We start from the raw sequence: 11,244 nt of genomic DNA, 5'->3' as shown, positions 1-11,244 counted from the left end.
ATAGATGTTGTTCAATTGGTAACATACATTTTTTGGCTTCTTCTAATGCCTCTTAAGGGGAAAGTAATCTAAAAGTAATGGAATGTAATCAGATTACGTTACTGAGTTTGGATAATCCAAAAGTTACGTTACTGATAACAATTTTGGACAGGTAACTTGTAACTGTAACGGATTTCTTTTAGAAAGTAACCTACCCAACCCTGTGCATAAGTGTTCCAAAGCCAAAGGAGTGAAAATGATCGAGGGTGTAGGGGCTAATTAGACCCTCCAATACCCACTTCGACCAAGCCAGCAGGCTCCAGTGTTAACCTTTAACAAAATCTGTTCATATACACCCAGGAAGAATATGACACAATATGATAGCAGTATAGAGTTGGAAAGTGGCCTTGTGTTTGGACAATTAATAGACACTGCAGTAAATAAAACACCTGTTTTGTCCAGAACTGGAGTCTATGCAAACCGGTGCACCATTTCCAATCAGAGCTACAGAAGGCCTATGTGCAAATAAGCCATTTGCCACAAAAGCCTGCCATCACTCCCTTTGAACTGGACTGTGTGTTTACAGGCAATAGCAACAGCGCAACTTTAGAACGAACTACAAAAATCTCTGAAACTGGAAACACTTATCTCCCTCACTAGCTTTAAGCACCAACTGTCAGAGCAGCTCACAGATTACTGCACCTGTACATAGCCCACCTATAATTTAGCCCTATCAACTACCTCTTTCCCAACTGTATTTAATTTATTTACTTATTTTGCTCCTTTGCACCCCATTATTTTTATTTCTACTTTGCACATTCTTCCATTGCAAAACTACCATTCCAGTGTTTTACTTGCTATATTGTATTTACCTTGCCACCAAGGCCTTTTTTGCCTTTACCTCCCTTCTCACCTCATTTGCTCACATTGTATATAGACTTGTTTATACTTTACTATTGACTGTATGTTTGTTTTACTCCATGTGTAACTCTGTGTTGTTGTATCTGTCGAACTGCTTTGCTTTATCTTGGCCAGGTCGCAATTGTAAATGAGAACTTGTTCTCAACTTGCCTACCTGGTTAAATAAAGGTAAAATAAAATAAATAAATAAAAGATCATTAGAACGCATTTGCCTTCGCCAAAAGCAACAAGTACGTACACCTGAATGTATTTCATGTAAATATGTAAATACCATGGGTCCTCTTACATTTGGGAACTTTAAAGTTCTATTGATCAAACCACTATGAAAATGTAGGCTCTCTCCCTCAGTTACCTATACACATCAGCAACAACATGATCAACAACTAATGCGAGATAAGCTCAAATCTAATGAGGGACCATTAGATAAACCCTCTCAAACTTTTTAAGCTAGTTGGCCGTCAAATTTGCACTGAAACAATAGGGAATAGCAGCCTGCTCGTCTTTTTGCAGACTGCCTGCCAGTGCATGCTTGTCCCAACCCACGTTTTGACAACTGAATGGGAAATTGCCTGTCCGCCCGTTTGATCGATGCCATATACATTTGATTGACAACTAAGAAATATGCTGTTGAAATTCAACATAGCTAGCTAGCTAGCAAAGCAATTCACATTTCTTGTTAGCTAACCAAATGACACTTGCATCTCGAGCTGTAGCCACGGAAAAGTATATGAGTGTAAAGTGTTGGTCACTCACAGTGGCATATATTCATGGATGCCAAGGGAAGCCAGGCTTCCCCAAAGAATTGACAAAAAATATATATACAGTATATGTCTTTCGTCTCTGTGTTTTCTAGATTTCCTTAAATTCTCAAGAGGCTGAATGTATCTCAATGGAAAAAGCATCTGAGGGAGAAAAACAGCGACCCCTCTGTCTCAGTATGTGTAGGCCATCTATCTGATGTTGTCTGGTTAAAAAGAGTATGACATTGTTGCCACCTGTAGCACTGAATGATATATATATATATTTTAAATAGTAACCAATCTGCTTTGAGCTAAACTGAGGGAGCTCAACTGTGAATGGTCCTGGCTTTACACCAATCACAAGAGCAAACGTAATTTATTTATTTTTAACGTCATTTACAAAAGCCAAATGTAATTTACAAAAAAATGAATGAATTGTTGCATCTCGTTGTGTCGTTGTTCTCCAGTGGCTAGCTAGCTAGCTAAAATCGTCCCTTTCCTAAATTAGCCATGAATGGAGATAGGGATTTGGACTTGTGGTTTCACTTAATTCTCCGTACTGGCCAATGATTTCAACGGCAAGTCTGATCTAAAGATAAATTCATACATTATGCCCCTGGCCTGAGAGGATGGAAGTTCAATTTGTAGCTAGATGTGTAGGCTAACGAGCAAGCATTTTAGCTAGGCAGCCTAGGACAATAAAAACTAAAAGCGTGTACTGTATGACAGCGTGTACTGTATGACAGTGTGTACTGTATGACAGCGTGTACTGTATGACAGCGTGTACTGTATGACAGCGTGTACTGTAATAGTCATGAAAGAGAGGAGGATGGCATTGGCGTTTCTGGGTGAGTCAATAATATATAATTTTCCACTTGCGCCCACGTTTTCCCACATGCGCATATGCACGCACGCACGCACACAAACACACATCTCCCTATCCCTATCCCAGTCTGCTGTACACACATGCTTCAAGATGGCCACCATTATTCCTGTACCCAAGAAGGCAAAGGTAACTGAAATGAATGACTATCACCCCGGAGCACTCACTTCTGTCACCATGAAGTGCTTTGAGAGACTAGTCAAGGATCATATCACCTCCACCTTACCTGTCACCCTAGACCCACTGCAATTTGTATACCGCCCCAATAGGTCCACAAACGATGCAATCGCCATCACACTACACACTGCCCTACCCCACCTGGACAAGACGAATACCCATGTAAGAATGCTGTTCATTAACTACAGCTCAGCATTCAACACCATAGTACCCTCCAAGCTCATCATTAAGCTTGGGGCCCTGGGTCTTAACCCCGCCCTGTGTGATTGGGTACTGGACGTCCTGACGAGCCGCCCCCCAGGTGGTGAAGGTAGGAAACAACATCTCCACTTAACTGATCCTCAACAAGGGTGCGTGCTCAGCCCCCTCCTGTACTCCCTGTACTCCCTGTTCACCCATGACTGCGTGGCCATGCATACCTCCAACTCGATCATCAAGTTTGCAGACGACACAACAGTAGTAGGCTTGATCATCATCAACGACGAGACAGCCTATAGGGAGGAGGTGAGGGCACTCAGAGTGTGGTCAGGAAAACAACCTCTCACTCAAGTTTCAAGTTCCTCGGCGTACACATCACAGACAAACTGAAATGGTCCACCCACACAGACAGTGTGGTGAAGAAGGTGCAATAGCTCCTCTTCAACCTCAGGAGGCTGAAGAAATTTGGCTTGTCACCTAAAACCCTCCCAAACGTATATAGATGCACAATTGAGAGCATCTTGTCGGGCTGTATCACCACCTGGTATGGCAACTGCACCGCCCACAACCGCAGGCCTCATCCGCATCACCAGGGGCAAACTACCTGCCCTCCAGGACACCTACAGCACCCGATGTCACAGGAAGGCCAAAAAGATCATCAAGGACAACAACCACACGAGCCACTGTTTGTTGACCCCGCTACCATCCAGAAGGCGAGGTCAGTACAGGTGCATCAGAACTAGGACCGAGAGACTGAAAAACAGCTTTTGATTTGATACACACAGGAATTGACACCTGTGTTCGTGTCTGATTTCGAGGCTTGACACATAAAACAAATTAAATACCTCCCAAATGAAATGTTGAACTACTTCTGAGGTTTATATCTTGTAAAACAACAGGGGAATTTGAATTTAATGCCATTTGAATTTCATGCCCGTTTGTGGAGAAGTCCAGAGATTTATGGGTTTATTGATCTCCTCACCACTCTATAAGTCACCCTCAAGAGTTTCTTCACCAACACATGACAACGGAGGGCCCCCTGAACGAGTTGGCAGTGGCGAGGGGCTGGTTTGGGATTCACCGTTAATGTTACTGACTGTACAACAAATAGGGCAGTATGAAAGACTAAATTACACAGTCAAACATAATCCCACTTTCACTGGATAGAGATAAGAACATGTTACTTTCACTAGAGACCCAGAGCACTAGAGGCCCAGTCCAGGTTCTGGAGATCAACACGGCATAACACAACACCCAGTACTAACACACCAGATTCATCTAATCAAGGGTTTGATGAATAATTGATTAGTTGAATCAGGTGAGTTAGTACTGGGCTGTAAAAAAGCCTGTACACCCTGTGGGTCTCCAGCACTAGGACGGAGGAACAATGAATGGTTGATACGCTCAGTTGGCTAAAGTTAATTTGGCATGTTGAATGAAAAGTAAAGAAGCCATCATATCTCTATCTGACACACTCTTAATGCTGCATCAATCATGAATAGCCATTTGTGCGTTAGTACAGCAATTATCAACACAGAGCAGAGGTGGAGGGAAATTCAGTGTACCATATCATCAGTGTGCGTAACATTGTTCAACTGAATGCAACTCGTAATTGCACCCAATTCAGTGTGCCTATGTGTGTGTGTAACATTCTCCAAGTGAACACCACTTATCTTAAGACGAAAACAAGACAAAACATAAACGCATGTCATGATCCCTCCGTCCCACACAGTAGCCACCGGCTGTCAATCCTCCTATCATCATCTTCAGGCTCCAGGGAATGTTACCAGCAGCCATTTTGATAGCATGTCCTCACAGAAACGTTTTAAAACATATATTATGAACTGTGTTGCCTCATCGTAACTTGTTTGCCTTGGTAGTCTATTCTCTATTATGTCTTGGATTGACGCATGGTAATTAACTTGTTAGTCTTTGTCTTTATGTTCTCTTTAAGTGTAGCTCGTCTGTCACTCATGTTACTGTCAGGGAGTTTCTGGTGACTCTTCTCTGTCTTTTCCAGAATTGAGCAACTCCACTGGGCGAGGCTTTGCAGGTTTTGCAGTTCTTGTGCCTATATAGTTTGTGTGTGTGTCATGGCAAGGATGTGTCATTAATCACATTCACATGAATGTATACTATGATTTGGAAGTGGTAGTGTGTGTCTATTGGTTTCTTGCACATTTACAGAGGTGGATGTGTAGACTACAACAACATCCTCTTGCAGGTGTGAAAAATTTTGTATTTCACAGTGCACTGACATTTCCAACTCTCACTGCTACTTCCTCTTCATGTTCCTAATACGGTCATACCAGAAAACAACTTCCAGTTAGCACTTATTCACACATTAACTCACATACACAATACACAACAGGCATGCACAATCTCTGTACAGGGCAGACCAACAGGCTCAACCAAGTGAGTGGGAGTGGAGTGCTGAAAGCTTGACATCACGCAAACAAGTGGGCAGTGGGTCAGAACAACAAGGACAAAAACTGTATACATACATATATACATATATATACATATATATACATACATACATACATACATACATACATACATACATACATACATACATACATATATATATATATATATATATATACACAGTCGTGGCCAAAAGTTTTGAGAATGACACAAATATTAATTTCCACAAAGTTTGCTTCTTCAGTGTCGAGATATGTTATATGTTACAAGCATTTCATAAGTGTCAACGGCTTTTATTGACAATATTTGCAGTGTTGACCCTTCTTTTCAAATCGCCATCATGCAAACTGAGGCAGCAGACTTCATGAAAATGTATATTTGTGTCATTCTCAAAACTTTTGGCCACAACTGTGGCCAAATATATATATATCGTGCTGTGAAAATGTATTGCCGCCTTCCTAATTTTCTCTACTGTTGCATATTTTTGATCTTCCATCAAAACATAATATTAGATAAAAGGAACCTGAGTGAACAATAACAACAATTCCATACTTTTTTAATGTATTTAATAAACAAAGTTTAGCCATAACATCTCAATTGGGATTAGGTCTGTACTTTGACTAGGACATTCCAAAACTTTGTTGCTTTCTAGACATTTTCATGTGGACTTAATTGTGTGTTTTGGATCATTGTCTTGTTGGATGACCTAGCTGTGCTTCGGCATCAGCTCACAGACTGATGGCCTGACATTCTCCTGTAGAATTATCTGATACAGAGCAGCATCACACTACAACCACCAAATACGTTACCACGGCACTGTATATACCACCACCAAAAAAGTGGCATGTGCTCGGCCCAACTAGACCCCTATCTGTGCACGTGCCCACTAATAGCTGTGGATCAGGTGTAAAATCAAAGGGACCGCTCCTTCTCTACCTGCGTAATCAAACATTCATCCCTCCCACACAGCACTTGTTGCCATGACTTCATGTCCTCTGCCAGTAACTGTATTCTATCCCAGACTTTATGACTGTTGACTTCATGGGAGGCATTGAGCCGTGACCTAATTCATGTGTTGGTCCGGATGTACCTGAATCCCCATTTTAGAACAAGTAAATTAAGGGTTGGGACTCTAGCTAAATGCCAATATGGGTTAGTATGGGTTAGAGTTAGAGTAAGGGTTAGGGGTCAGGGTTCAATAGAGCATCAGGAGAAACCTTGGTATATTTAAGCAGCCAACAATCCAAGTGAAATGAGTCCAATCAGGGTGTTCCTGCATCTCATTCAGTTGACCTGAGCGGGGGACAATCAGACACCAGCTAAACACACAGTGGATGTAAAGAAAGATGAAAATAAAATGAATAAACAAGATAAAAAAGAAAGAAAGAAAGATGGGCTTGACAGGATGTTGGGGCAGTAACCACTCACATATATTGAGGTGTATTACACAATAGATTGGCTACCCTCACATATCATAATTAGAAATGTGCTCTTCAAGAGGTGGTGATATTAAAACCTAATAGTTATAAAACTAATCAATCCCTTGAAAACCGCACATAGTTGTAAATGGTTTTAGCGGAGCTGGGGGTCTCATTGCCCCCCAGCTCCGCTAAAACCAAGCAAACAACATGTGTACTTTAGGTCTGTGTATCATCAATTAATTGGTTATTTGATTAAAAAGACAAAGTGGAAAAATGGAAAATGCCAAGATTTTCATTTTTGGTTTCTGCATTTACAAAATGAAAATCGGAGGTCGACTAGTTTTTTAAGTTATTGTGTCAAAACTGGACATGGAATAACAGAAAACAAATAAGGCATTGAGGCTTATAAAATTGTATTACATTTTTCATTTTTGGTTGGCTAAGATACAGAACTTGGCATGCCAATAGAATAAACTCAACAACAACTGAACAAAGTTGGCTAGCACTGGCTGGATACAACTGGCTAGCTAGCAAACTGGCTACTGACTAGCTAGCAGGCTGGCTAGCTCTATCTGGTTACTGGCTATAGTCTTGCTAGCTAGTAGTAGCTAGTGGAAGTAAGTTAGTCCCTCAACATGCTACAAGATGATGCTGCCCGGCCAGAGCTACTTGCTGAAGAAAGGTGAGATTTCTGTAGCTGACTTAGCTAGATGTTCTGGCTGGCTGATGGTGCTTATTGACTGAGTAATAATCAATTGCAGTTACTATCTAGCACTTTTACCTACCTGGCACAATGCATAGCTAACTTAGTTATTGCTTACACATGCAACAATATCCAATTAGTGCTGATGTGTGTGTGTGTGTGTGTGTGTGTGTGTGTGTGTGTGTGTGTGTGTGTGTGTGTGTGTGTGTGTGTGTGTGTTCGGAATGTTCCCACAGGAGAAGGGCACAGTATGGCATCTGATCATCATGAACTTCATGTAGTTACAGTAAGATAAAATGAGCATTTTTATTGGTATGGGTATACTTCACAAACATCCTTTCCTGCTCACTGACAGTCAGATGTAAGCTACACTCTTCAGTTGTGAACGAGACTATTGCTAAGACAATTGGCCTACTTCTCGGAATGTACACTCTAAAAAGAAAAATGTTCTTGGGAGATATTTTAGGGGTTCTTCAAATTGAAACTGTGGGGGAACCTAGATAAGTTCTTCAAAGAACCCCCTTTAATGGTTCCTCAAATAACCTTTTGGGGTTCATTTTTACCCCCCCTCCCATTATTATTATTAATCAATAATACAATAATTTAGTTGTCAGTGTTTATTATGATTTTAATGGCAAAGCAGAATTCAAAAATCTAAATATAAGCTAAACTCCCTATCAGAGCTCCAAATTGAATCAGTACATCCTCTGGTGTGTTAATGTGTTGATATCCTTCATATCCATAGCCAGAATGATTCACTCACCCTATCCAGTGGACACGATGCTCTCAAGGTCCTGTACTACACCAAGATGAGAAGCAGTAAGCCTCGTCGCATGACTGTAAGTCATCATATCTCTTTAACCATCCTTAAGTAGATTATCAGCAACAGAAATATGACACTGCGTAGGTGTAAGTAGAGGCAGAGGCATAGTGAGGCAAACTATTCTCCAACTTGTGGACAGACAGAAGCCACTCCTCAGTAAAAGGCACATGACAGCTCGCTTGGAGTTTGCCAGAAGGCACCTAAAGACTCTCAGACAATGAGAAACAAGATTCTCTGGTGTAATGAAACCAAGATTGAACTCTTCGGCCTCAATGCCAAGCATCACGTCTGCAGAACACCTGGCCCCATCCCTACGTAGAAGCATGGTGGTGGCAGAATCATGCTGTGGGGATGTTTCTCAATGGCAGGGACTGGAAGACTAGTCAGGATCGAGGCAAAGATGAACAGAGCAAACTACAGAGAGATCTTTGATGAAAACCAGCTCCAGAGCACTCAGGACCTCAGACTGGTGTCTAAGGTTCACCTTCCAACAGGACAACGACCCTAAGCACAGAGCCAAGACAGCGCAGGTTCGGCTTCGGGACAAGTCTCTGAAGGTTTTTGAGTGACCCAGCCAGAGCCCGGACTTGAACCCGATCGAACATCTCTGGAGTGACCTGAAAATAGCTGTGCAGTGACACTTCCCATCCAACCTAACAGAGCTTGAGAGGATCTGCAGAGAAGAATGGGAGAAACTCCCCAAATACTTGTGTGCCAAGTAGTGTCATACCCAAGAAGACTTGATTCTGTAACACTACCAAAGGTGCTTCAACAAAGTACTGAGTATAGAGTTTGAATACTTTAAATTTGATATTTCTGTTTTTTATTTTTAATACATTTGCAAAAATGTATAAAAACCTGTTTTTGCTGTGTCATTATGGTGTATTGTGTGTAGATTGATGAGCGAAAAAAGCTGTTTAATTAATTTAAAAATAAGGCTGAAAATGTCAAGGGGTCTAAATACTTTCATAAGGCACTGTATCTACCTCTATCACTACACTATCCCTGCACAATGTAAATATGGTATTGGAACTGACCCTGCATATAGCTTCTTATTTCTTATTTTTATTTATTCTGTGTTTTGTTCTACCTTATGCTATTTTTACTACTACTCTGATATTGTTTACTGCATTGTTGGACTTAGAGCGTGCAGGAAAGGTATTACACTGTACTTGTCCACGTGCCATTAAAACTAGAAACTTTAAATGAGCAAGGTTTATCGCATCGAAATTAGGACTGGGAATGGTTTGTTTTACTTTGTTTTACTCTGAGCAAAGAAACAGCTGGAAAATGGGCTCTATGCTCATGTTACACTTTGAACCCACTAACTCCACCAAAGTGACATCTTTCAACTTTCAGTAGATGTAGTAGCACATTACTGCCATTTTTTGGATTAACCTCTACTGACTCCCCATCCCGCATGCGGGAGCGTAATCATCGCCTGACACCAATTAGCATAGCGCAACGGACATAAATATCCCTAGAAAATATTCCTATTCATGAAAATCACAAATGAAATATATTGAGACACAGCTTAACCTTTTGTTAATCACCCTGCCATCTCAGATTTTCAAAATGTGCTTTACAGCCAAAGCTAGACAAGCAATTGTATAAGTTTATCGATAGCCTAGCATAGCATTTTGTCCAGCTAGCAGCAGGTAACTTGGTCACGGAAATCAGAAAAGCAATCAAATTGAATTGTTTACCTATGATGAGCTTTGGATGTTTTCACTCCCAGTTAGATAGCAAATGTTCCTTTTTTCCCAAATATTATTTTTGAAGGCGAAATAGCTCCGTTTGTTCTTCACGTTTGGCTGAGAAATCGACCGGAAATTGCAGTCACGAAAACGGCGAAAAATATTCCAAATTAGCTCCATAATATCTACAGAAACATGGCAAACGTTGTTTATAATCAATCCTCAAGGTGTTTTTCAAATATCTATTCGATAATATATCCACCGGGACAATTCGTTTTTTAGTAGGACCGATTGGAGTAATGGCTACCTCTGTATCTGTACCTCTGTACACTTGCGCAATGTAGCCGCCTACGGCTATTCTTCAACATGAATGCGTAAAACTACGTCACAATGCTGTAGACACCTTGGGGAATACGTAGAAAGCGTAATCTGGTTGATAGCCCATTCACAGCTCAATAGGGACTCATTGGAACGCACCGGATTGGATTTTTCTCAGGCTTTCGCCTGCAACATCAGTTCTGTTACACTCACAGACAATATCTTTACAGGTTTGGAAACGTTAAGAGTGTTTTCTATCCTAAGCTGTCAATTATATGCATATTCTAGCATCTTGTCCTGACAAAATATCCTGTTTACTATGGGAACGTTTTTTTTCCAAAAATGAAAATAATGCCCCTGAGTCACAAACAAAAAACAAAAATGTATTAATTGAATACATTTTGTTGTTATTTGTTTTCCATTATTACATGTCCAATTTTGACACAATTAAATCAGAAAACAAGTCGATTTCTGATTTTAGTTTTTGAAATTCAGAAACCAATAACAAAAATCGAGCCATTTTTCGTCTTCCCAAGTCGTCTTTTGAGTCAAATAACCAATGAATGTAAGATAGACAGACCCATATAGCTTAACACCAGCAAGTCCTGGTCTTGGTAAAGTTGTCAGTCAGACTACTATCACTCCACTATTGATGGCAAGCAAATATAGACATCTAGTTTATCCCCTGAAAGTTAGCTTGTTAACTTGCCATATTGATATTATCTGTCATTAGCTATCTAGACAGTCATGTAGCCTATCATGTCTGTCAGCAGCAATCACAGTTAAACACTGAGGTAAAACAATATCATACATTGGATATTCGTTTTTCTTTCGTCAATAACCTATTGAACCAAACATGCCATGATTATGAAGATAGTATATTCTGAATCAGGGATGGATGGAGAACAATCCACACTAAAACAATATTATATTTCAGATTTGTATCATCAGTTCATT

Source organism: Oncorhynchus clarkii, chromosome 7 (genome assembly GCF_045791955.1).
Source record: "Oncorhynchus clarkii lewisi isolate Uvic-CL-2024 chromosome 7, UVic_Ocla_1.0, whole genome shotgun sequence".
Classification (NCBI taxonomy): domain Eukaryota; kingdom Metazoa; phylum Chordata; class Actinopteri; order Salmoniformes; family Salmonidae; genus Oncorhynchus; species Oncorhynchus clarkii.
Note: the sequence above shows the minus strand (reverse complement) of the source record.